We start from the raw sequence: 27,317 nt of genomic DNA on the forward strand, positions 1-27,317 counted from the left end.
CTGTGATTGGCTTGGTAGTGATCAGGGACACTGTGATTGGCTTGGTAGTGATCAGGGACACTGTGACTGGCTTGGTAAGGATAAGAGACACTGTGACTGCTCTGGCTTGGTAAGGATCAGAGACACTGTAATTGGTATGGTAGTGATCAGGGACACTGTGATTGGCTTGGTAGTGATCAGAGACTACCCGTGACTGGCTCGGTAGTGATCAGAGACACTGTGATTGGCTTGGTAGTGATCAGGGACACTGTGATTGGCTTGGTAGTGATCAGAGACACTGTGACTGGCTTGGTAGTGATCAGAGACACTGTAATTGGCTTGGTAGTGATCAGGGACACTGTGATTGGCTTGGTAGTGATCAGGACACTGTGACGGCATGGCAGTGGGCACTGGGCTGGATTGTGCAACTGCTGCTGTCTTTTTATGTGTTTTTGGCATGTTTTTGTTGCTTTTTCCATTCATTTCAATTGGGAGGTGCAATTTTGGTATGTTTTTTTTTTTCTACTAAACTAAACATGCACCAAAGGTGCAGCAAGCAGGTTTTTGAAAAACACAATGAACCTTCAACTGGCCAGTGTGAAGAGTTCCATAGAATCGAGGTAATTAATTTTTTTCCACTTTTTTATTTAACGCAAAAACGAAATCAGTGTGAAAGTAGCTTAATCAGGGGAGGACTGGGCCAGGGGGGCAGTTGCCCTCTGGGCCGCTTTGATGCCCCGTAAAAAGGCTGCACCGCTTTTGCCACAGACATACCTAAAGGATTCCTGGTGAAGAGAAGTAAAAAGTCCCCGTCTGACCTACTGAGTGCAGGTTGAAGACAAGGACAAAGCGCAGGCCAACCCGTACCCCTCCAGCATGTATGGTGTAAACTGTGTCTGACCAGAGGCTGATTCCATGCCTCACTGGAGACTTCTGCCCCGGCCAGCCCTAACCAATCTGTCCCAGCTTCCCCCAACCTCCCCCAGCTGGCTAGGTCGGAAACCCAGATTCAGACGTTAAGTAGAGAGTATCTGGAGCAGGGCTTCAGGAAGAGGAGGGGGGCTGATTTGCTGCACCATTAGCCTCTGGTTTGTACTTGCCTCCTGGGCCGAAAGTTGCCAGTCTGCCCCTGAGCTTAATTGTGTCACAAACGTGTAATCGCAAATTCAGTAATTCACTGGTGGTACTGGCAGAAATACAGTAATGCTGGCATTCCACAGGGGAGCCGTAGCTGTTGAATTAACTCCCCTAGCGGTATTCCCGAGTGTGGCTCGGGGTTAACTTTCAGTACCCCGGATTACCCCGCAATGTTACTCACCTTCCCTGCGCTCCCTTGCCGTCCTCACACACTCTCCCCGCTCTGTGCACGGATGATTGCCGGCACTTGCCTTCTGGTTCCCTCCTGCGAGCGTTGCGACGCAGGGGGGTGGAATCGGTGGCAAATTCAAAAGTATAAAAACACACATGACCTGATACAAAGCTGTGATCCTAACAGATTACTCTGTATCATGCCATTTCACCACAGGATTTCACCTGGTGACTTTTCCAGTGCCCTGTGCTTTTCCAGTCCTTTGTGCCTGGAAAATAGAGAACAACCATGGCGTCCAAAAAGCGCTCTTTTTACGCAAAAGCGCTTTTAGACGAACTGGAAAACAGCGTCAGCGAAACAGAGTTACTTGAAGAACTGAGCGATAGCGATTTTGGGAAAATTTGTCATCAGGTACAGAAAGTGACGACAGCGATGATTCTGGTGTCTCTTTCAGGCACATAGCTCCGTTGGAAATTCTGAAGAATTATTTGATATACTTCCCAAATTCCACAAGCTATGTGCCAGAAAGAGACATCAGAATCGTCGCTGTCGTCACTTTCTGTACCTGATGACAAATTTTCCCAAAATCGCTATCGCTCAGTTCTTCAAGTAACTCAGTTTCGCCGTCGCTGTTTTCCAGTTTGTCTAAAAGCGCTTTTGCGTAAAAAGACTGCTTTTTGGACGCCATGGTCGTTCTCAATTTTCCAGGCACAAAGAACTGGAAAAGCACAGGCAGGGCACTGGAAAAGTCACGAGGTGCAATCCTGTGGTGAAATGGCACGGTAAAGTGTAATCCGTTAGGATCACAACTTTATATCATTTCATTTTGTGTACTTACATTTTTTAAATTGCCGCCGGTTCCACCCCCCTGCGTCGCAACGCTCGCAGGGAAGGGGACCGGGAAGACAGGTGCCGGCATTGGCCGAGCACACAGCGGGAGGATAGTGGGGGATCGCAGGGGAAGGTGAGTTTTAAAATGTAAAACAGATTTCCAAGCAAAATAATGTACCGCTTTTAGCACAGAAATCTGGACATAATCAGACCGCCAGGGAGGTTAAGTGACCGAACCCATTTTGAAAAAATTTAGTCACACTGATTTTTTTTTTTAACAGGGTATACAGAATAAGTATGAGGGAGAGGGAACATTTTTAAGGATAGTTAGTCCCGGTTCACATATGCTCTGCAAATCACATGTGATGTCTGTGCAAAGCAAATTCAGCCATACAGATTGTAAGGCTGAATTCACATCCCATTCGGACATGACCCGCACAGGACCCTTTTTTTGGGTCCACTCCAAAATCAGATCGCATAGTTGCTCACACCTATGCAATCCGATTAATGTAAAAACTGACAGTTTGCACTGCGATATGCGAACGGATCTAGGGATGTCGTTAACTTTGTATTGACACCCTCAGCGATTCGCATATGGCAGTGTGAACTGCCTGCGAGTTGAATGCAATGCTGGAACCCACAGTGGATTTGCAGGGTTCCCACATTGTATATATGTGAACCGAGACTCAGATGTGGTCTCTACAACCAAGCTAAGGCTAGGTTCACACTGTGCGTTTTTTTGTGGGTTTTCAGAAGCGCCAGAACGCATGCCATACGATGTAACATGGTTTCCTATGAGACTTGTTCACATCTTTGCAGTTTCTTTCAGTGCATTTTTTTCAGAAGAGGTGCAGGGACTTTTTACACAGTGGACTTTTGGGTCCATAGACTTCAAAGGAAACGCATCAAAAATACATGAAAAACGTAAATATATTCTTTCAGAGAAGCCTATCCTACCCCCACCTAACAACTATACTTCCATTTTCTCCATCAGCTCATCCCCCACAGTTATCGCCTTTTGTTTCACTTGACCCTCCCTTTCTAGATTGTAAGCTCTAACGAGCAGGGCCCTCTAATCCCTCCTGTAATGAATAGCATTGTAACTGTATTGTCTTCCCTCATATTGTAAAGCGCTGCGCAAACTGTTGGTGCTATATAAATCCTGTATAATAATAATAATAGTTTTTGGTGCATTGTTGATAGGGATTTGTGTTGCACCCCTTCCCGCCGCTGCCGCAGCCTCCCTGCCCTTTAAGAGGTTTGAAATGCCGTGAGGCTGGCATTCCCTTTATGTGACCGATGTGATTGGCATACCTCCCAACTTTTTGAGATGGGAACGAGGGACCCCAGGGACACCTATTAGTAAAAGTATGCAGGCATAGGACACACACCCTGTCACGCCCCCTTAAAGGAGAATTATAAAAAATAAAAAAGATTAGTTAAACCAGGGGTGTCAAACTCCATTTCATCGTGGGCCGTATCAGCATTATGGTTGCCCTCAAAGGGTCGGTTATATCTGTACAGGATTAGATGTCCAGAGCACCCCATGTCCTGGGGGGGGGGCAAAGAGGAGCCTTTCTACAGCTGCACAGAGGAGTGCAGGATCTGGCAAAGGAGTTCTGTCCTCTTTGCTGTCGACTACAGAGACAAGGTGGTGTAGGGACAACGGGGGTGCTGCAGCTGCAGGAGAGGTGCGAGGGCCACATGAAATGGCCTGGGGGGCCGCATTCGGCCCACGGGCATTGTGTTTGACACCTGCAAGTTAAACTCACAAGTGCTTTTTTTTTTTCTACCACTACTATTCCTTTATATTGGCTTTTGAAATTTACAAATGCAGCCATTTAGAAATTGGATGAAAGGGTTAGCACTGGGAAACACTTTTTGAATAATAAAGTACATTTTATATACAACTATATAGATCAGACCAAAATGAGGGACAAATGAGGAGGAAAGAGGGACAGAGGGACTTTGTTCCAAATCAGGGACAGTCCCTCGAAATCAGGGACAGTTGGGAGCTATGGATTGGCTGTCACATGCCCGGAAAGCTCCCGATCGCAAGTATGCATTGGGAGCTTTCCAGGACTTGTCGCTTACCAGCGCGGTAATTTGTTTACACTAGTCTGCATATAAGCAGCCACTCTGCGTTAAAGCCCACCCGCTGAGATGCCGCATATATGCGTACGACCGGCGGGAAATGATTAACAACCAGTTTCCTCCTCCTCCACAAAATAAAACGCAGCAAGCATAAAAATGCATCAAAAACGCATTTTAGCCGCAAACATGAACCTAGCATGAAGCCTCCTTCACACAGCCGTACACCATTAGAAATCAGCATGTTTATGCGGCCGGGATTTTCAGGTGTCTGCGCCAGCAGCCCGTATATAATTATGAAAATAATAACACACACATCTGAGCGGTAACCTGCAATTGGGGATTGAGCAGCTGTAAATCCCGTACGTTAGTAACACGTACGTCAGTAGGCCTAAAAACCGTGTGGGCCAAAAAGCATGCTTTTGTTTTCATTCCTGATGCCAGTTATAGGGTTAACGTGTGTACGTATTTGTTTAGTTCCCCCCCCCTCGGCCTAGGTTTGTGTGTTCTCGCATATCCTGTATAATGGAGGCTGTATAGCATGTCACTGTCCTTTGCTGCCCTGGGCCTAAGTAAACACACGGCAATGAGGAAGTAAAACCTTCACTCTATATATATGAATGCAAAGGCTAAAAAATGTGCCTTTTTGTATCGGTTTAGAAACACGTTCGGGTTCAGACGTGACAAAATCAAATAAAACTTTTGCGCGTTTTGGTCTTTCTCTATGGAACGTATCCCTTTAAGCCCAAACTTTGTGCTTTCATGGACGGCTAACACAGCACAAGGCTTGCTGCTCTTCCAGACAGTGCAAACCCCACCTAGGGGTGGTGATAGATTTGAATGTGTACTCAGAGCAAGGCCCTCTCCCCGCCTCCCTCCCTCCATCCCTTCTCTCTCTCTCTCTCTCTTCTGTGCCCTGTGTCCCACCTCCTGGTTTTACTATCAGCTTTCAGAGCTTCCATTTACACACTGGAAGGGGGGAGGGAAGAAAATAAAATAATACAAAAGGAAATCCAAAAGACAAAACAATAACAATAGGAACAATAAAAAAAAGAAGAAGCCAGCCTTCTCCAACTTGCATCCTGGCATCTCCTGGAAGGAACAGACAGGAGGGATAGGAGTAAGTCTATAGAGGAAGGTAAGCCTGGTGTGCAGATCTCTTTTTTTTTTTCAATGAATGGCTGCTGCTGCTCTGCAAATTAATAGGCGCAAACAGCGAGGATCAAACAGCAAAATAAAATGCATTTAAAGGAGAACCACCACCTCCCCCCCCTTCTTATCCTAGCTGTGCGATGACTGTGATTAGAAATGACCCCGGTGTGGATTATGATTTAGACCCAGCAAAAAAAAAAAAATGAGCACCCGGCGCCGAAGGGGAGGAGACACAAATATAGACATGTCACCCCCCTCTCGCAATGCAAGATATTTCCACTTTAATATCCCTTTTATTAGGCTCCGTCTCTTGTCTTGTTTACATGTGCTTGGGGTTTTTCGAGGAGGAAATCTAGCCGTCGCATCGTTCCTCCCGAATATCCCACGCCAAATTTGACGGCAACGATTTCTACGCAGGGATCGCTTATTGTTACTCACGTTCCCCCACTTCCTGGGCCTGCGTGCCAAATCGTAAAATGATTTGAAATGAGTTTTTTTTTTATTATGTATTTTTATTATTACGTTTTATTTCTTTCTTTTGCATCTGTTTTTTGTTTTGTTTTGGTTTTGCTGTGTTTTTATTTATATATGTGTGTGTGTATATATATATATATATATATATATATATTATCTATGTTATTCCCCGGCAGTTCCCTCGCAGTAACAATAAGAATGGATGAGAGCACCTAGGTAACACATCCTTTTCATTCCAGCTGTCATTTTAATTCCTAGACGCCGGTTTGTTTTCAGATCCTGACTATCGGGTCTGGTCCTTCTGCTTCACCCCCCCTCTCCAAGGCCTCATTCCGCCCCAAAGATTTTAGCCCTTAGTATTCATCGTCTTGCTTACTTTTTTTGTTTACCATTTGAATTCCATTTCATTTGCCTCGGTGTATTTGTCTTTTTTTGAATTATTTTTTATTTTTAAGCGCAATTTCTGTTTTAACCCGGAAGCACAAATTTAGCAAATGCAATATGCCCTCAAGAAGGTGTCGTACTATATGGGTTTTCTTGTCATATTTTTACGGCTAATCCGGATCTCAAGGCTTTACTGCCTGTGGTTTTGCAACTAGGCCTCTTAAAGAGGCAGACACTGTGCATTCAGAGTCTTGGAGGAGCAATCCCACATTCTTCCTCCATTTACAGAAGGTTTTTTTTTTTTTTGGCTCCATTTTCCTGCAGCGACGTGACATGTTCCGTGAGGTTTTTTTTTTTTTTTTACGCGGTCAGACGGGCGGTCTGTGTGTGTGCAAACGCCAGGCCGCCTCCATTCATTGTGTGCTGCTTCGTCTGCAGAGGTGATAAAGTGAAAGTTCTGACATCACCTCGGCGTGAAGGATTTATTCCACCTTGTCGGGACGGGTTTTGTTATTGTAACAAAGCGTGTAACTTAATAAATCCCATTATGCTGCGTCTTTGAACTAATCCGCGCCACTTCAGCTGTCTTCATCATTTTTCCCTCATCGCATAAAAATAAAGCAGACTGATTGGAAGGCAGATTTATGGCGCAGGCGTAAAAGGAAATTATTATCGAGTATATGTCGTCGATAAATATTTTATAGATGCGCGTCAAATCATTTATTTGGTGTTTTACAATAAGCGTGATGTATAAATTGGGCGACGGGACATAAATATATCCGTTCGTTTCAGTTTTTTTTTTTAGCGAGCTATAAACATGTTTACTACAAACTTATTTACATGAGGGGATCTCAGTATAGGGGTTGTTCGCACTTTCTTAAAATACAGACGCATATCTAACGCACCTATAGCGTTAAAGCGCGTTAATGGGTGCGTTTTAAAAAGCGTTTTAATGAGCATTAAAAACACTCCTATGCACTTTTGCGGCATTGTTGACATGCGTCAACCTATTATCAACTGTAATGGACTACCGCGCTGCAACCACGTTGCAACTGGATGGCGGCGCAGTTGCAGCACGTTACCATTGATTTGAATGGAAGGAGGTGAAGCATTTCAATACGTAATAAAAATAAATGGAAAAAGCATCAAAAACGTGGCAAAAACAGATCAAAAACGCAAATGGTGTGAACCCAGCTTAAAACCATACCACAAACCCCTTTTATTACCTGTAATGTACTACCGCGCCACAACCACGCGGTAACCGTATGCTGGCGCAGTTGCGGTGCGTTACTATAGATTTGAATGGAAGGAGTTCAAATGCTTTAACTCCTTTCAAACGTGATATTGTTGTTATTATTATTAGGCTACGTTCACATGTTAGCGTAGCAGAGCGCGGGCAGAATCACCGCGATTCTGCCCGCGATCCGGAAATCATTGCAAATCGCGGGACGCCTGTGCGTTGCCGTTGATTTGCAATGGCACCTCAAACGCTGTGCGATGTTGCTGCAATTTCCGCCTGCCGAATCGGGGTAACATCGCGCAAACAAAATCGTGGGTCGCATGACGCCCCAAAGAAGCTTTTGTACCTATTTTGGGCATCATGCGACCCGCAATTGTGTTTGCGCGATGTTGCCGCGATTCGGCAGGTGGAAATCGCGGCAACATCGCACAGCGTTTGGGGTGCCATTGCAAATCAACGACAACGCACAGGCGTCCCACGATTTGCAATGATTTCCGGATCGCGGGCAGAATCGCTGTGATCCTCCCCGCGGTCCGCTACGCTAACATGTGAACGTAGCCTTATTATTATATGGGATTTATGTAGCGCCAACAGTTTTGCGCAGCGCTTTACAATATGAGGGAAGACAATACAATTTAATACAGGAGGAATGAGAGGGCCCATCTCATTAGAGCTTACAATCTAGATATGAAGCGTTCCTTTTGAAGCGAAGCGACGCTAACGCTTCATGTTTGCATAATGTGAACAGCTCAGTGCGATTCCTGTGCGGGATCTCACTCGCAGGCAGTTCACGCTGCTCCCTGCGAACCGCTGCAGGTGTGAATGTAAAGTTAATGAAACCCCTAAATCAGATCGCATTGTGAACTGTGAAATGGCACTGGAATCAGATTGCATAGGTGTGAATACCCATGAGATCCGATTCCAGTGCGGACGCGAATGCGATGCGATTTCAATCATACAAACTGTATATATGAATTTGCATCGCACAGACATCGCATGATAGGGTGCAAATCACATGTGATGTCTGGCTTTGCGCTAGTGGGAGCCGGCGCTTCAACTGTTTTCACACTGATCAGTTTTTCTTGCGTTTTTGCGTTAAAAAAAAAGAAAAAATTATTAACCTTGGCTTGGTTCACATGCCATGCGGGAAACCCTGCGAATCCACTGCGGGTTTCCGCATTGCATCTGACTCGCAGGCAGTTCACAATGCCATATGCAAATCACTGGGAGTGTCAATACAAAGTTAATGACAACCCCAGATCGCATATCGCAGTACAAACTGTCAATTCGGACAGGAATAGAATCGCATGGGGGTGAACACCCATACGATCCAATTCTGGTGCAGACCAAAAAAAAGGGTCCTGCACGAGTTTGGTCCGAATGCGGTGAGAATTTAGAAAATTTAGAAATACAATCTGTATGCCTGAATTTGCATTGTACAGACATCGCATGTGATTTGCACAGCAGTGCGGTGCGAATCGCATGCAATGTCTGGCATCGCTACAGTGTGAACCCAGCCTTAAGTCCTATGGAACTCTTCACACTGGTCAGTTGCAGGTTCATTGGGTTTTTCAAAGTCCTGCTTGCTGCACTTTTGGTGCATGTTTAGTTTGGTAAAAAAAAAAAAAAAAAAACATACCAAAAAATGCACCTCCCCATTGAAATGAATGGAAAAAGCATCAAAAATGTGGCAAAAACACAAACAGTGTGAACCCAGTCTAAAACCACACCACAAACACCTTTTATTACCTATAATGTACTATAGCACCACAACCACATGGCAACTGTATGCCGGCGCAGATGCGGTGCGTTACTATAGATTTCAATGGAAGGAGTTCAAATACTTTAATTCCTTTCAAACTCGACATGAAGCATAAATTTTGAAGCGATGCGACGCTAACGCTTCATGTTTTGGTAATGTGAACAGCATTGTGCGCTGTCCATATTAACAACTGCATAGGCGTCTGACGAGCGTTAAAAACTCCCCTCAAACGCCAGCTTTCAATGCCAGTGTGAACCAGGCCTAAAGTGGTTGTAAACCTCAGACATGAAATATGAACAAAACATATCCCTCTATAGTGTGTGCTTGTCCCAATAAGAGCACTAAGCCCACGTTCACATCGGAGCGACTTGTCATGAAATCTGACAGGTCAAATCGCATGACAAGTCGCACCCTATTGTCGGCAATCGCACTGTTCAATTCTGTGTGACGCTGACTTTGCGGTGTCGCATCAATTTGAAAAAGTACTTTCTGTGCTACTTTTGCAAATTTCGGGGGCGACTTGCATTGACATCTGTGCATGAAGCCACAATGTCTTCAAAGTCGCACTGACATGCAGCTTTTAAATTGTGTGATTTCAGATGAAGTCGCACGATTTTAAAGCCACACTCCATGTGAACGATGTGTTTAAGTGTCATTTCTGTCTGTTGCTTTGTTCCTCAGCTATCAGCATGAATCGCTTCTCACAAGTTTTCCTGACACCAAGAGAAAAAAGGTGACAGGGAAGGGACCTCCAGCTGGTTTACAGCCTTAGCTCTATTCCTGTGTGTTGTGTTAAAGGGAGTGTGTCTCTCCCTTCCAATCAGCTGTCAGCTTTTCGTTAGCCACCGGTAACTGTGTCGGAAGCGCACAGGGCGTGTGCTATCAGCACAGCTCTATCGGCGCTATTGCATGCAAAATATGCGGCACCAAGGCCTGGTCCTTGAGAGGCCGCATGTTTGCGTGCACTTGGCGTGAAGAGGTTTAATATATCCTTCAATAGCTAAAAACAATATAAATCCACCCTGTGTGCAACAAATACCTTTGCAAACTCAGATATTACTTTGTAAAAGTAGCAGTGACATCATCACAGTGCTGTACATACCCTTTATTGGCGATGATTGGCGGTGTGAAGTGAGGGCTTCCTGGTGGGGTAGCTCAGGTGGGTTGGGACTACGATCCGAACATGCCTGAGACCTTCCCCAGACCCCAGATCTCTCCATAAAGAGTACCTGTCACGTGCCTATTGCTGTCACAAGGATGTTTACATTCCTCGTGACAGCAATAAAAGTGATCAAAGAAAAAAAAATACAATAAATTAAAAAAATAAATACTAAACTGCCCCCGCGCCCCCCCCCCATGCTTCTGTGCGAAGGCGAACGCACGCATCAGTCTCACACGCACGCAAACAGTGATCATCTGAGGTATCACCCTGAACGTCAGATAATGGCCTGTAGTTCTAGCACTAGACCTCCTCTGTAAATCGAAAGTGGTAATCTGTAGAGCAGGGGTCTTCACAAATGGCCCTCCAGTTGTTCAGGAACTACAATTCCCATCATGCCTAGTCATGTCTGTGAATGTCAGAGTTTTACAATGCCTCATGGGACGTGTAGTTCCGCAACAGCTGCAGGGCCGTAGTTTGAAGACCACTGCTGTAAAGGCTTTTAAAACTTCACCTATGGATAGTAAAATGTATGTTGTTTGTTGCTGTTGCACGGGCATGCGCAATTTTAAAGCATATCTATTTATTATTTGGCGTACCATCATCTTTTATATTTTACCAAAAATCAGGTTATGTATTATGTTTTTTTTTTTTTTTTTTTGCGTTAAAGTTAAAAAAAGTGTATTTTTTCCTGAAAAATTGCGTTCGAAAAAACGCTGAGCAAAGTCCGTGTAACATAAAAACTTGCAAAACCCACCAATTTAATCTTTAGGGCCTCTGCTTTAAAAAAAATATATAGTTTGAAGTTAAAAGTTTGGGGGTTCTAAGTCCTTTTTTACCATAAAATACTGATTGTTACATGTAAACAAAAAGTGTCAGAAAAGGCCCGGACTGGGCTGGAAGTGGATTCTACTATTTTTAAACCCGGAGTCCTGTCACAATAGCGCTACCCATCAGAAAATGTAATGGAAGTGGCGTTCTGAACAGAAAATGCTTACTGCACATGCGCCATGCGTTCCAACATGGCCGCTATGCGTTCCAATAGGTTTCCTAATGTCACAGAACACCAACATCTTCTTACACCCACGCAAGTTTTGAATTTTACACTTACCATATATACTCGAGTATAAGCCGACCCGAATATAAGCCGGGGCACCTAATTTTACCACAAAAAACTGGGAAAACATATTGACTCGAGTATAAGCCTAGGGTGGGAAATGCAGCAGCTACTGGACCCAACTGGACCACCAAGAGACCCAAAACAGGGGCTGCAGACATGGTACCGGAGATGCAGGGCTGTGGGCACGGTGCAGGAGATGGTTCAGGCATGTCACAGGAGATGGTACATGCATGGTACAGGAGATGGTACAGACATGGCACAGGAGATGGTACAGGCATGGCACAGGAGATGGTAAAGGCATGGTACAAGACATGCTACAGACATGGCACAGGAGATGGTACAGGCATGGTACAGGAGATGGTACAGGAGATGGTACGGGCATGGCACAGGAGATGGTAAAGGCATGGTACAGGACATGCTACAGACATGGTACAGAAGATGGTACAGGCATGGCACAGGAGATGCTAAAGGCATGGTACAAGACATGCTACAGACATGGCACAGGAGATGGTACAGGCATGGTACAGGACATGCTACAGACATGGTACAGGAGATGGTACAGGCATGGCACAGGAGATGGTAAAGGCATGTCACAGGAGATGGTACAGGAAATAGTACAGGCATGGCACAGGAGATGGTAAAGGCATGGCACAGGACATGCTACAGACATGGCACAGGAGATGGTACAGGCATGGCACAGGAGATGGTACAGGCATGGCACAGGAGATGGTACAGTCATGGCACAGGAGAGGGTACAGGAGATGCAGGGTTTTGGGCATAATACAGGAGATGCAGTGCTGTGGGCATGGTACAGGACAATCTCCTGTACCATGCCCGCAGCACTGCATCTTCTGAGGAGATGCAAGGGCTGCAGAGGAGTCTCACTTACTTTTCGGTGAGACGCCTTACATTTAAAAATGGCTCCGGCGTCTGCCCGGGAATAGGTGAACGTGTACGGGCTTTCCTGAGCTGCGGCGGCGCATGCACACTGCCCCGGAGAACAGGTAAGTGAGACCGTGACTCCAGTATAAAACGAGGGGGCTTTTTCAGCATAACAAAACGTTCTGAAAAGTCGGCTTCTACGAGTATATCTCGAGTATATACGGTTATTTAGCAGTAAACTCACCTTATATACTAAATCACACTATACATTTGTATTATTATTGTAATATAGTAAATACAGCGAGAAACCTGCAGGCAGAAGGTGGCGGCGGCCATCTTGGTACACCCCGCACTGCTCAGCGACAAACTGATTATATAGTAAAACAGACTAATTCACTTGGTCGTGGTAAAACAGTCTATTTCACTATACAAGGTGAGTTACTGCTAAAATAAATGTGACATTCAAACATTATCTGGGTGTAGGAAGATGTCCGCTGCCGCCTTCATGTTCTGTCACATTAGGAAACCTATTGAAACGCATAGCGGCCATGTTGGAATGCGCAATAAGAAATTGTGTTCGCAACGTCACTTCTGTTGCATTTTCTGATGGGTATCGGTGTTCTGATAGAAACACCAGAATACAAGTTTTTCACCTATGTATGTGCGTATACATGCGTTTACAGTACACGTGTCTGCATGTAGCATGCGTGTCCTCCGATGCAGATTTTCCATGATCTGAACGTAGTACATATTAATGCACATTTTGCGCATGTCCCCATTGAAAACAATGCAGATCTGTAAATAAAAAAATTACTGAATTGCGTTTTTTTCCGGCCATGTGCATGTACCATAAAACTGTGTCGGCTGTCCAGTTACAAGGCCAAATAATAGAAGAAGAAGTAGAAGTGTATGTGTGTGACTTTTATCCATTTCCTTTCCTGCCTTGTGCATACTTCCTCATTAGATATGAACGGATTTAACCTATTAGTGAACATGAATAATATGGTGGCCATACACACTTCTAGAAATCATCGATCTCTTCCAATCGATAACCCATACAATCAATAGGCCACACATAAGGAAGTGGATTTCAATTGATAGCTAAGATGTCATTGTAACTTATGATTGTATGTTATTGATCACAATTTTATTTCCACCATATAATCTCATAATCCGATCAATCAAAAAACGATCATATTCATGAAGAATGTATCCCAGTGCTATTAATTATTGCAAAGTGATCAATAATATAGGGTGACCAGACGTCCCCGGATTCGTCCCCGCTTTTCAGACCGGGCGGGCAGTTTCCTAGTGGGCGGGGCTTGTCAGTCTCCCAGTGTGAGACACACCCCCTTCTCTGCATCTGATCCCGCCCTGTGACATGTCCCTGCTATCTCTCAGCATCTCCCCGCTCTCCACCTACTTCTGCTATCTCCTCCCATCTCTCTCTGTGCGGTGACAATACATTGGAGACGGGAGAGAGAGAGCAGAGCACAGTGTTCCTCCCTCCCCCTCCCTCCTGGATGATGTATGACAAGTAGTGCAAGGCATTATGGGCAATGTAGTCCAGAGGGTTTGCCTTGATGAATGGAGCTGCAGACTGATGCGGCCAACATGCCAGGAGGAGGTGAGTTTACGTTTTAAAACTTTGCAAAAAGGTTTTTTTTTTCTCCTTCACTGATAGGGATAGAAATATAAAACTATGAGATAGTGAAAGTAAAGTAATAAGTCCTGAAGTTCTGCACTTTATTCAATCAGAGACGGGGTCTCCGCACTATTACTGCACTTTACTAGGGGCTCATTGTTTGAATGGCACATTATTTAGTATTTATATATTTATTATAGGTTATGACATTGTATGTTTAGCACTGTTTTAATCGTTATATTAATTTAGCAGCGCTATCACATAGTTTTATCTATTTGTATATTGTGGATGTGGGAACACATTTAGGTGGTAGCAGCAGCTTTTATAGATATATCACTGTTGGTTTTTAAGGGTAGGGCACAATTATTTTTGTATTTTTCTAGACTGATAGGGATAGGCTGCACTGGTGGGCACTGATGAGGTGGCACTGATGGGCACGGATAGGCTGCACTGATGGGCACAGATAGGCTGCACTGATGGGCGCTGATGAGGCGGCACTGATGGGCGCTGATGAGGCTGCACTGATGGGCGCTGATGAGGCTGCACTGATGGGCGCTGATGAGGCTGCACTGATGGACACTGATGAGGCTGCACTGATGGGCGCTGATGAGGCTGCACTGATGGGCACTGATGGGCTCTGATGAGGCTGCACTGATGGGCTCTGATGAGGCTGCACTGATGGGCTCTGATGAGGCTGCACTGATGGGCGCTGATGAGGCTGCACTGATGGGCACTGATGAGGCTGCACTGATGGGCACTGATAGGCTGCACAATGGGCATTGATGGGCTCTGATGAGGCTGCACTGATGGGCTCTGATGAGGCTGCACTGATGGGCTCTGATGAGGCTGCACTGATGGGCTCTGATGAGGCTGCACTGTTGGGCACTGATACGCTGCACTGATAGGCTGCACTGATGGACACCGATCAGGCGGCACTGATGGAGACTGATGAATGGCACTGATAGGCGGCACTGATGTGCAATGATGAGGGGGCACTGATGGGAAGTGATGAGGCTGCACTGATGGGCAGCACTGATAAAAAGCATTGATGGACCTGCATTGATCACAGGCTGTGACAGCACGTGAGCAAAGTACTGCCAATAACCAGCAAGTCTGTTACCATTTGATCAGCTGTGATTGGACACAGCTGATCACATGGTAACGGGACTCTGTGATTTGACACTTTACCGCGATCTGTTGGCACAGCAGTCACTGAGCACACCAGATGTGCACCTCAGTGGGCACCCGGGGGGTGTAGATCCGGGGGGACATCCATGGATCACCTCCTGAAACAAAAGCGCTGCGCTGTAGCCGTATTTCGGCAATAGTGCGGTTATAAAGTGGTTAAAGGAGCAGTTTGCCATGCGATCCTGTCACGTCACAATCACGTGTGTGTGTGTGTTTGAGCTTTGGGGTGGTGCACACCCTAATGCAATGGGCTGCGCATGTGCACACCTATGGATTGCAATGTAAAGAAATAAGGATAAGGGGAGAAGTTAGAAGAGAGTAGGAGAGAAGAATCATCATGAGGATGAGGATGACTGTAAGGAAGATAATGGAAGGAGAGTGATGGTGAGGATGGTGATGAGGACAGTCATGGACAGTAATGGATGGTGAAGAGAGAGATGACGGGGATCTTGTACTGTAATGGTAGGGAAATATGCTTATAAAATAATTTACCATTTGCCAATTAAAAAAAAAAAAAATGTGTCCCCGGATTTCATTTTGAAAATCGAGTCACCTTACAATGATATTCTGCCCTGGACAAGGGCAAGTTTACAGCAGATGCAGTTAGGTGTGCTTTTTAAATGCATGCAGAATGCATGCACAGTAAAGGCCGGTTCATACCACAAAAAACGCACTCCAGATCTGTTCCGGATGCGTTTCTACATGTGCGTTTTTAACATGTTTTAGGATGCATTTCCAAATGCTTTTTTTTCCTTATTTTTTCCCACTGTGCTGGGATCTGGTGCATTTTATGTGTTCCAGTGCGTTTTGTTGCGTTTTACTGCGTTGCACTACAGTTCAGTGCAGGAAAAATGCAGCATGTTCTACTTTTTTTTTGTTTCCTGGAACGCACTGAACTGACTGCGCTGGTGTGAGTAATGTCATTGGAACTCATAGAACCTACTATCGATGAGATTTTGATGCAGAAAAGAATATGCACTGGACTGCATGTGGTGTGAACCGTCCCTTAGAATAAACCTGTATAAGAGTCGGGGCTACACATATGCGATGATAGACATCGCATGTGATTCGCAAAGCACATGCGATGTCTGTGCGAGGCAAATTCAACCATACAGATTGTAGGGCTGAATTTGCATCGCATTCAGACACAACTCGCACAGGACCCTTTTTTGGGTCTGCACCAGAATCGGATCGCATGGGTGTTCACACCTACGCGATCCAATTCATGTCGGAACTGACAGTTTGAACTACGATATGCAAACTGATCTGAGGGTGTCATTAACTTTGTTTTGACACCCCCAGCGATTTGCATATGGCGGGGTGAACTGCCTGGGAGTCGAGTGCGATGCGGGAACCCGTACTGGATTCGCAGAGTTCCCACATCGCATATGTGTGAACCGGGACTAATGGTGGTGTAGTTGGGTGTGATTTTTAAATGCATCCAGAATGCACGCACTGTAAGCCTGGCTTCACACTAGATGCGTTGCGAATTCACAGCGAATTTGGCACTGCCTCTAAATCGCAGCCTGTCCATGCAAATCGATTGCAGAGTGTGTGTTAAGTTATCGACACACCGCAATTGGTTTGCAAAATGCAATCCGATTTTGGTATGGACAAAAAAAGGGTCCTGCACCAGTTTGGTCTTAATGTGGTGCAATTTGAGCCATTCAAATCCATGGCTCAAATCGCACCCCAGAGACACTGCATGTTGCTCGCACAGAAATGTGCTGTGATTCCTGCATAAATTACATGCGGTGTCTCCGCAGCAATGAGAACCAAGAATAAGCCCCTGTTTACATCAGACCGATTTAACATGCGATTTGACATGTCAAATTGCATGCCAAATATGAGCCTATTGCCTGTAACGGTACCGTCCAAATCAGTGCGGGGCGACTTTGCAGCGCCGCACTGATTCCCAAAATAGTTTCTGTACTACTTTTGGTGACTTCGGGGGCGATTCCAATAGACATCTGTGCAGGAAATCGCACAGATATCTGTCAAATCGACACTGAACTCACACTGACATGCGGGTTTGAACTCGCATGATTTGAACCCTACCCTCAGTGTGAGCGAGGGCTCAGGGGAAAGTCACACCACAAAAGCGCACTCCAGACTGTTCTGCGTGTAGGTTTTTAACGCTTTTTTTGATGCATTTCAGGCATTTTTTGGTGCATTTCCAGATGCGTTTCAGATTATTTTTTCCGTTTTTTTTCCCCCCACTGTACTGGAGTCCAAGACATTTTTCATGCATTTCCTTGCGTTCCGCTGTGTTTTTTTTTTTTTTTTTTATGCGTTTTACCATGTACCAGCACAGAACTAGCCCTATGGGCTGGTTTATACCAGACGCAGTGCTGTGTGTTTTTAATCTGCATAAAAAAAATGCCTGCACAGTGTTTTCCTTGTATTCATGTTTAATGTCCCCCAGCTCACACACGTGCAGTCAGTTCCAGCGCAATCAACAAAAGTAGAACGCAGCAAAGTGCATATAAATGCACTGAAATGCATGAAAACGCACTGGAACGCACAAAGGCCAAAATATAAAAGAGGGGAAAAATGCACTGGAAAGCATTGCAAACGCATCAAAAAACGCGTAGACACATATGAAAAAACACATGGGGAATGCAGACAGTGTGGTGTGAAGCAGTCATAAAATCAATGGTTACTATTCACCCTACTTCACATCACTGCATTCAGTTCCTGTGACTTCAAAAAATACTCGCTCAGTTCCGGTGCTTTAAAAAAAAAAAAAGAAGCAGCAAGCAGAAAAAAAATAGTTTGCCTACTGAACATAGATTTTATTAGTGATTATTATTATTAGTAGTGAGGAAAAAAAAAATGTATGCCAAAAGCGCACTGCAAACACATTACAAAGGCATGCAGACCTGTACATTAAGGCTACGTTTCCACTATGGCGGCTACAAAGTTGCGCTACTTCTAGCGCGACTTTGTAGTGCAACTTGTTTGCAGCTACTTCTGGGGACTTCAGTGCAACTTCCTTCTATGAGGGACAAGTCTCACTGAAGTCGGCCCAAAAGTAGTGCAAAAACCTTTTTACAAGTCCTAACGGGCCTAATTGAAAATAATGGGTTTTGACATGTGTCAAGTCGCACTACAAGTCGCAAAAGTGGAAACGGAGCCAAAATGCAGGTAGGGGGGGGGGGGGCGTAAATAAAAACTTGAATTTTCGATCAATGTGTGATTTGTTTTAAAATGATCAAATACCCAAATCTTCCCTCTGATTGGATTAAGCTCAATTTAGAGATGGGATTCGATGAAACTGTATCAGTCAGCTAGATGGGGAAAGTTATTGATCAATGCTTTGCATTGCCGCCCATAAACAGAGATAATTTCTTTCCTGCAACCACGGTGACGGTGTTGACAGGGGAAGCCCTCCCATGGAGCCATTGTGTTCTCCCGTGGGGGGAGGAAGCCACCCCCGCTGGGGGGAAGGTAATGATTATTTCTAATGGCTATAACAGCTGTTAGCGATAATCGTATGTAAAATTTGGTAGGCTGGTAGCACCAGTTTATCAATCGATCACCTGGGGTACAGCCATCCTGCCCATACATGGTTCAATGCCTCTATAGCCGGCATAAAATGCTTTGTTCATCAATACAATTGTAGATAGATTAGGAGATTGCATGGTGGAAACTGAGATCTGATCGAATTTACAATTGTAACTATTAATCAAAACCCACTTTCTTGTGTGTGGCATATTGATCAAATGGGTTTTCAGCTATAGATTGATTAGACCTATTGGAAGAGAACAGAAATCGATCATTTATCAATGCATGTATGGCCACTTTAGGACTTTGCTTGTTTAACCACTTCTGCACCGGAAGGATTTTCCCCCTTAATAACCAGGCCATTCTTTGCGATTCGGCACTGCATTATTTTAACGGACAATTGCACGGTGGTGTGGCGCTGTACCCAAACAAAACTGATATCCTTTATTCCCCACCAATAGAGCTTCCTTTTGGTGGTATTTGATCGCCTTGGTGGTTTTTATTTTTTGTGCTATAAACAAAAAATGAGCGACAATTTAAAAAAAAAAAAAACAATATTTTTAAAATTCTGCTATATAACATTCACAAAAAAAAAAAAAGGAAAAATCAAAATTTTTCATCATTTTAGGCTAATTTGTATTCTGCTACATATTTTTGTTAAAAAAAAAAACAAACAACCCAATAAGCGTATTTTTGATTGGTTTGCGCAAAAGTTATTGCGTCTACAAACTAGGGGAAAGATTTATGTCATTTTATTTTTTTTTACTAGTAATGACGGCGATTTGCGATTTTTTTTTTTTAGTGGGACTGCGACATTGCGGCGAACAGATCGGACACCTAACTGACTTTTGTGACACTTTTGGGGAGACCAGTGACATTACTACAGTAATCAGTGCTAAATATGCACTGTTACTGTAATAATGACACTGGCAGGGAAGGGGTTGACCCAGGGGCGATCATAGGGTTACGTGTGAGCCTAGGGGGTGTTTTCTAACTGTATGGGGGAGGGACTTGTGGAATCAACACAGAGACCTGTGATCCTAAATAGGAGGATCACAGGCGCTCTGTGATCATTCCAGAGAGAACAACAGTCTGATGTGTTTATAACAGCAGACCATAGGTCTGTCTCCGCGGGTGCCCAGCGGCAATCGCGCCCGCCGGCCCCGTGGATCGGCTTCCCCACTGCCAAATGGGAGCGCGCGCTCACCAACGTACCTATATGTCCGTTTGCACAGCCGAGCCAGCCTGCCGCAGTATATCTGCGGCAGGTGGTCAGCAAGTGGTTAACTGGTGAAATACACATAGGGGGAGTGTAATGCCTCATACATACGATCACACGAGCATGCCTCATACGGTAAAAAATCGCTTTCGATTTGATCGCACAATAATCTGATCGTTAGTACACAGCTTTCGACAGTCGATCGCGGCATTGTCGCGGCATTGTCGTAGGATAGCCTAGCGAACGACAATCGTTTAATCAGTACAGTATGCGTCCGCTAAAAATCGATCGACAAAAGATCATACGTTTAGTAGGCATTGTTGATTTCCATACTAGTATCATGCAACAAAAATGCGAATGATAAGTCGTCCAATTATCTGATCGTTTGTGCCAGGCATAAAGCTTCATGTACACATAGCCTACTTTGACTGATGCCACAGGAGAATGCAAAATGCGATTCTTCTGCGTTCAGGAGAGGGAGGTTGAAGCTCCCTTAACCGCAGCACCTCCTAACCTCTGGTAAAAGCCTGTGTGAACTTTCACACATAGACTGCATTCACACCTTGGCGCTTTGAATTGCTGGCAGATTTGCTGCCTGAGATTCCAAAGTGCCCAGGGCTAAATGACAAATCGCAGAATGCACATTTGAGATGCTATTAATTTAAACCTAAAATCATGGTGCGGTTCTGCAACGATCGTCGCACGATAAATTGCGCTGCAATTGCGGCAAAAAAGTAGCCCAAAAGTAGCTCCTGAACTTTTTCTGGGCCAAGCTTCACGCGATGCAGTTTGCCGCAATTGCAGCACAATTTTGCGCGTCAATCGCGGCAGAACTGCCCCGCAATTTTAGTGCCATTCAAATAAATGGCTTCTCAAATGTGCTTTATGCAATTTGTCATTCACACCTCGGCGCTTTGAAATCGCAGGCAGAATCGCTGCAAATCTACCCGTGATTCAAAATGCCAAGGTGTGAATGCAGCCATAGGCTTTTAAGGAGTTGAGTTTAGGAGCTTTTGGGAAAAAAATGCCAAAAGCTCCTAAACTCAAGTTTAGGAGCTGTAGTGTACATGAAATCTAAGGCTCAGTTCACGCTAGTGTGACTCCAAAGTTGTGTGATTTTGAGTGCGACTTTCATGCAACTTTACACTCTCTGGCACTCAAGTCGCAAGAAAGTTGCATCAAAGCAGTGCAGGAACCGTTTCAAAGTCACGGCAACTTTGAGTGGCATAGATTGGAACGGGTGCCATTGAAATCAGTGGGCTGAGACTCGGTGGGTCCGAAATCGCACCAGTGTAAACGGAGCCGAACTAAAACTGGAGAGTGCAAAATCTGGTGCATCTCTGCATAGAAACCAATCAGCTTCCAGTTTTTTTTTTTTTTTTTTTGTCAAAGCTTAATTAAACAAGCTGATTGGCTACCATGATCATCTACACCAAATTCTGAGTGCACCAGTTTTAGTAAATCTCCCCTCAGTGTTATAAGCTGCTCATACACTCTACAATCTGATTGTACAATCTCCTTTCGCTTTAACAAAACAAAACTATGTAATATGAAGCCAGGTCCTTGTACTATACAACTGATGGTGAATTTAAAGGGGATTGTACAGTGTATAGTACAAGGACCTGTCTTCATAATACATAGTTTTGTTAAAGCTAAAGGAGATTGTGCAATCAGATTGTATAGTGTATGGGAAGCCTTAAACCTAGAAATTGAAGACCTATAGACTGTGGGGTTCACACTTCAGCGTGATTATTTTCATGTGATTCAGGCATTTTTCAGATGCTCCCGATGAAGTCTTTTGGGGCCAAAAAGACGTTATCATGCCCGAATGACGCATCTGTATGTTTTTTTTAAATTGAATGAAAGCACATCACTCAGCTGTGAACCGACACATGGAAATCTGGTGTTGAGCATTGAAGTGTTTCTGGAAACGTGCTTCAAATTACTTGGGAGTGAATGGGGGGGCTAACAAAACTAGACTGTTCTTGTTGTGACTATTGAACGATCCCTTGATCTCCCCCCATCCCACAATATATGCCCAATCTATGTCTTATGCCCCATACACACGTGCAGATTATCTGCAGACTTTTGTCTGAAGATTTACCTTTTCTATGTAGTGCAAGGGCCTGCCGGATTGCATACAAATTGAAAGTGTTTAGGTTTGACCTCATATTATATGGTTTTGGTAAGTCTGCAGACAAAAGTCTGCAGATAATCTGCACGTGTGTATGGGGCATAAGTTAGGCCCCTTTCACACGAGTGATCCGATCAGATCCGCCTGGCAGTTTTTTAGTTGGATCTGATCGGATCCTCCATGCATCCCTATGGGGCAGCGGATGTCAGCGGTGACATGTCCAATGACACCCGCTGCCATCCGCATCCGATCCATCCCAGTGGGCTGAATGAAAAAAAACTGAGTGCTCAGGTCAGGACTGTACTAACAATCCGATATTAGTACAGCGATCTCCCCTGCTGAGCTATTGTGTTCTGACAGAGGGGACGCCTGCGTGTCCCCCCTGCCAGAACACTCCGATCAGCACTCTCAACCATTGGTGCTAACCGGAACCGGCCGGCAGACCTTTATCAGTCATGCCAGCTGCAGTACACACGGCTGAATTTCAGCGGGTTTTCTATTGAACCGGCCGATGCCGCCTGTCATTCGGCCCGTGTGTACCCAGCTTTAGTGCTTAGTCATTTCATTTTGCTTGTAGTACTTTCTCCTGCCTACAGGACAGAAGTTACTGAGGGGCTTGGGGGAAACTGCTGCAAGTATGATGTGCAGACACATTAAGGTGCAAATACCTCCAGCAGCCTCCCAGACCTCGCTGTCATGGCCAAATTCCAGACAATTATGACAGGCAAAGCTACTGGATAGTTTCGGCACACATTTGTATTGGTCTGTCACTATAATGGACAGTAAGCACTGGCCAGTACATAGGATGGGGTATGTAGAAGAGTCTACACCATATTTGCAACAGCTTGTTAAAGCCAAGCCTCCCCCCAGTTATTGGGATATGTCAGAGTTGCAACCACTACTCTGTGCAGGTTCATCTAGGCTTCAGAATCCTGCAAGAGCTTTCTAAAAAGTTCTAATGTAGGAGGGTTGGAAATCCAGGTCGTATCTAAGGCTACACATGGGGAACTCCTTGATTCAAGAGGCCTCTCTATTGCCAGTAGCTCCAATTTGAGGGGCCCAGGCTGCAGCCCCAAGCAGTCGGTCTGCTGTAACTAATAAGAGACCCAAGAATTTTACTTCTTCCCAGTGCCCTTCCTTGTATATACTGAAAACACAAAACAAAACAGAGGGTGCATGGGCCTAGTGCAATATACCAAATATAAGTCTTTAATAGGTAAAAACGGTAAGCAGTATACTCACAAATTGACGCTTGTGTCACTGCTTTTCACAAATAGCAAGCAGCTGGAGATCCATGATACAACGTATCACATAGCAGATAAAATTCCAGCAGTACAGCAGGCCGACGCGTTTCAAGGACTTGCCTCTTCCTACAGAGCCAACAGTTTGGTTCTGTCCTCAAAATGCGACCGCCTGCTGTACTGCTGGAATTTTATCTGCTATGTGATACCTTGTATTGTGGATCTCAAGCTGCTTGCTATTTGTGAAAAGTTGTGACACAAGTGTCAATCTGTGAGTATAATACTTACCGTTTTTACCTATTAAAGACTTATATTGAGGATAATGCACAGGCCTGTGCGCCCTCTGTTTTGTTTTGTGTTTTCAGTATGTACAGACTTCCCCAGTCTTTTCAGGGCAGCAAGGCGAGACCTATCCAGGCAAGCCAGGACGAGAACTTAGACAACAACCACTTTTTGGGCCCAATGTCAAGCACAGGAGATTTGTGTTTGCTATGTACCCTCCCTTGTACAGTCTGATTACTCCTTCCCCGCAGAGCTCATTAGCAGTCTAACTTCTCAATCTTTTTTCCCAGCACATTAAATATATGGAATGTCCAATGGGATTTCGATCATATTTTAACCGTTTTATTTCAACATAATTTGTTGGCAAACAATCTTGTTGTCCTAAGAAGGTGTTTCCAACATGGTGGCCCAAGGCAAATCTCAATAAAATAAACATCCTCTATAACTTTTGGTTCCCGGTGCTCATGGATACTCAGTTAGTCTCCTAAAAGATGAAACTTTGTCCTGTCTGCCCCTCCAATCTTTCTGCCACTAAGGGTGAAGCCTTTCCCAAAGCCTTGCATTCTCTATTCTGGTGCAATTAGGGGTTCCCCCACTTTCCCCCCAAAAGAGAAAGCCCATATAAATGCACCTGTGTCTCGAATGATGACAGCCTTATCTCACTTTACTTCTGTTAAGGACCCTTGCTCTGTCAGAAAGCAGCTCTACCCTTTAGAAGGGGTGGCAGCATGGGCCAAACTCTCAGCTTCACATGATGGTGGCTGTCCTCTGTGCGTTCAATCAAGGACCCCCGAGCTATCACTTCTCTTCCTCTTCTCTCCCCGGTGCCGACTTTTTAGCTGTGGGCATCCAGCTGTAACAGCGGCACTGATAGGCGGCTCTGATAGGCACTGATAGGCGGCATTGGTGGGCACTGATAGGCGGCACTGCTGGGCACTGATAGGCGGCATTGATGGGCACTGATAGGTGGCACTGGTGGGCACTGATAGGCGGCACTGATCAGCACTGACGGGCAGCACTGATGGGCACTAATGTGCACTGATAGGCGGCACTGGTGGGCAATAATGGGCACTGGTGGGCGACACTGATAGATGGCAATGATGGGCACTGGTGGGCAGCACTGATGGGGAGGGCAATGGGGGGCTCCCTGAGCCCTGACATGGCTGGTCACATGGTAAAGAGCCGAGATTGGAGGTGCAGGGAGTCAGACTGACTCCTCGCATCACCGATCGCTGCTCTGTCATATGACGTCCGGTCAGGATAATACAACCACATTCCCGATGTCATTTGCCTATAGGGCGGACGGGAAGTGGTTAAAGATCTTAAAACTTTTTTTGTACATATTTCAGGAATTTATACAAACTGAATTTAGATACTCAAGTTCAATATGTATTCCTACACACACATTAATTTATATCCTAGGAAGACTTCCTGGGGCTTGGTTCACGCTGCCGTGACTTCTGGACCTCTTTGAAGCACGACTTCAGCACGACTTGCATACGACTTCTTTAACAGAAGCCCCAATGCAAATCAGACCAAAAGTAGTGTTGGAGGAACCTTTTTCTAAGTCGGAGCAACTCAAGTCCCTCCTGTTAGAATGGTTCCATTATACTTAATGGGGTGCGACTTGTGATGCGACATGGCTTCCCAAAGTCAGAGCACATGTTGCACCAGTGTAAACCAAGCCTAAGGCCCCATTCACACTAGCGAATGAGGCTGTTAGTAATTACACATGGCAGACCCAGCAGTGGCTCCTGGCTGCAGGTGGAAATCCCACGGAAAGAAATGAGAGACTGACAGCTCCCAACAGCTTATCACTGCGGCCTGCATGTGATCGGCAAGTCTGCGTCAGAGCCGTTGATATGGAGGTAATCCCTGCTTGAGCATAGGCTATTTATGTTGTAATATCTATAAAGCCAAGTACCATACTAGCTTTATATATTGGATACCTAATGGCCCGGGCTCTCAGTAATTGGAGAGAATGATATACAACGTAGAAATGAACTAGAAAGGGCTTCCTTGTACGTCTTTACTAATTCTCTACAACCCCAGCAGACCTGTGAACCAGCTGCCCTGCAAAACAAACTGCTAGAACAAATCTGGTGAATGAGTAGTGGAATAAATGTAGAAGGTTTATGACGTTGCCGTTATCTTAAATCACATTTATACACCATACTCCAACATTATCTATATGGGTAGAAGGTCAGGGGCAATCCAGACCATGTGCTAGTAGTTGACAAATTAGGTTTTTTACTAGTAATGAAAGATGGATGGAGAGGAAGAGAAAAGCAAACAGAACTAAACAGATAATAAACTCAAAGGACGTCATAAATCTGCCATTTTGTTTGTCTTTTCCGGACCAATAAGCTGAGGCAGCCATGTTTTGTCACCCCAGGCTTTTCTCATATTAGAGTCTGGTGACATTTTGTCAGAAGAGATAGACTGCAGTCAACCTCATAGAGCAGGGGTATTGAATTAAAATTTACAAAGGTCCAGTCAGTAAAATATTCTTCCAGCAGAGGTCCGAATCGCATGTTTGTGCAATGACCGCCCTGTATCCTCGCAACCAATCACCTGCTTGTTAACTTGGATAGCCTCCGCCCTCTGTCTATAGCTTTCCTGCCTCCAGCTGTTGGCTCTGTGAAACTGGCAGTGGTGATGGCTGTGGGCAGAATGACTCTAAAGGGTGGGACCGCAGGGGTCCGGATGAGACATTAACTGGGTCTGGATCAGGACCGCGGTCCGCCATTTAGTGATGCCTGTCATAGAGGTTGGAGATTGCTTGTAATGAACTGCGCTAAAGTGTACATGTGCTAGTGAGCATACTCAGCAGCTATGGTCACCGTCACAAAGTCTTGCTTCATTGATACCCCACAGGACCAGTGTATCCATGTGTTATCCCCAAATATTCAAATATTTTAAAAATAATTCAGTTTAGTTTATGATTTTTGGAGATTTTTTTTCTGCACAGTGTACATATTCATGCCAATCATGCTCAGTGCCACCATACTATATGTATCCAATTTTGACATCTTTATTAAATTGTATTATAATTTTAAATTTGGATTATTAGTTAAGATACAGTCATAATTTATGCTTGTAAATTATCTGTTGCTACCATGTCATTTCTTAATCTGATCAATTGAAATCTGATCATATTCATGAACAAAGTATCTCAGTGCCGTCAATCGATGCAAAACCATTGATAATTTTCCGCCCTTGGAAGATTCTCGCTGTTTGATTGTCTGTCTGCGGATTTGATGGGTTTTATTTTCCATTTCCAGGGACAGAAAGTAACAAATATTCCATAGACTAGAAACAGTCCCTGGAAACGTGCATTAACCTACAGCTACAAAGACACCTATTCTCATTTTCTGGTGGAAGACACCTTACTGTTATGCTTTAAGTTCAAAAACTAGGAATAATCAGTTTTTGAATTGTTGGTGAGGTCAGTTCATCCTTCGTTTTTGACCTTCGAAGAAATTCGAAGGAGCAGAATGGAAGTTTTTTCCTGAACAAATGAAATTCTAACAGTCAACATGGCTTTTTTTCGGGAAATTACATTCATCTTAAACTGAAGCTAAAAGCAAAGGAGATGTTGAAGTACTTTAGAACATTTTATCGAGTCCTCAAATGTACCAAGGATTTTCATACGAATGTTCATACAAACATTCATACAAAAATCTACCAATATATAGCTAGCTCTAGTACCCCCCCT

The sequence above is a fragment of the Pelophylax lessonae genome, assembly GCF_965119305.1.
Source record: "Pelophylax lessonae genome assembly, chromosome: 9".
NCBI lineage: Eukaryota > Metazoa > Chordata > Amphibia > Anura > Ranidae > Pelophylax > Pelophylax lessonae.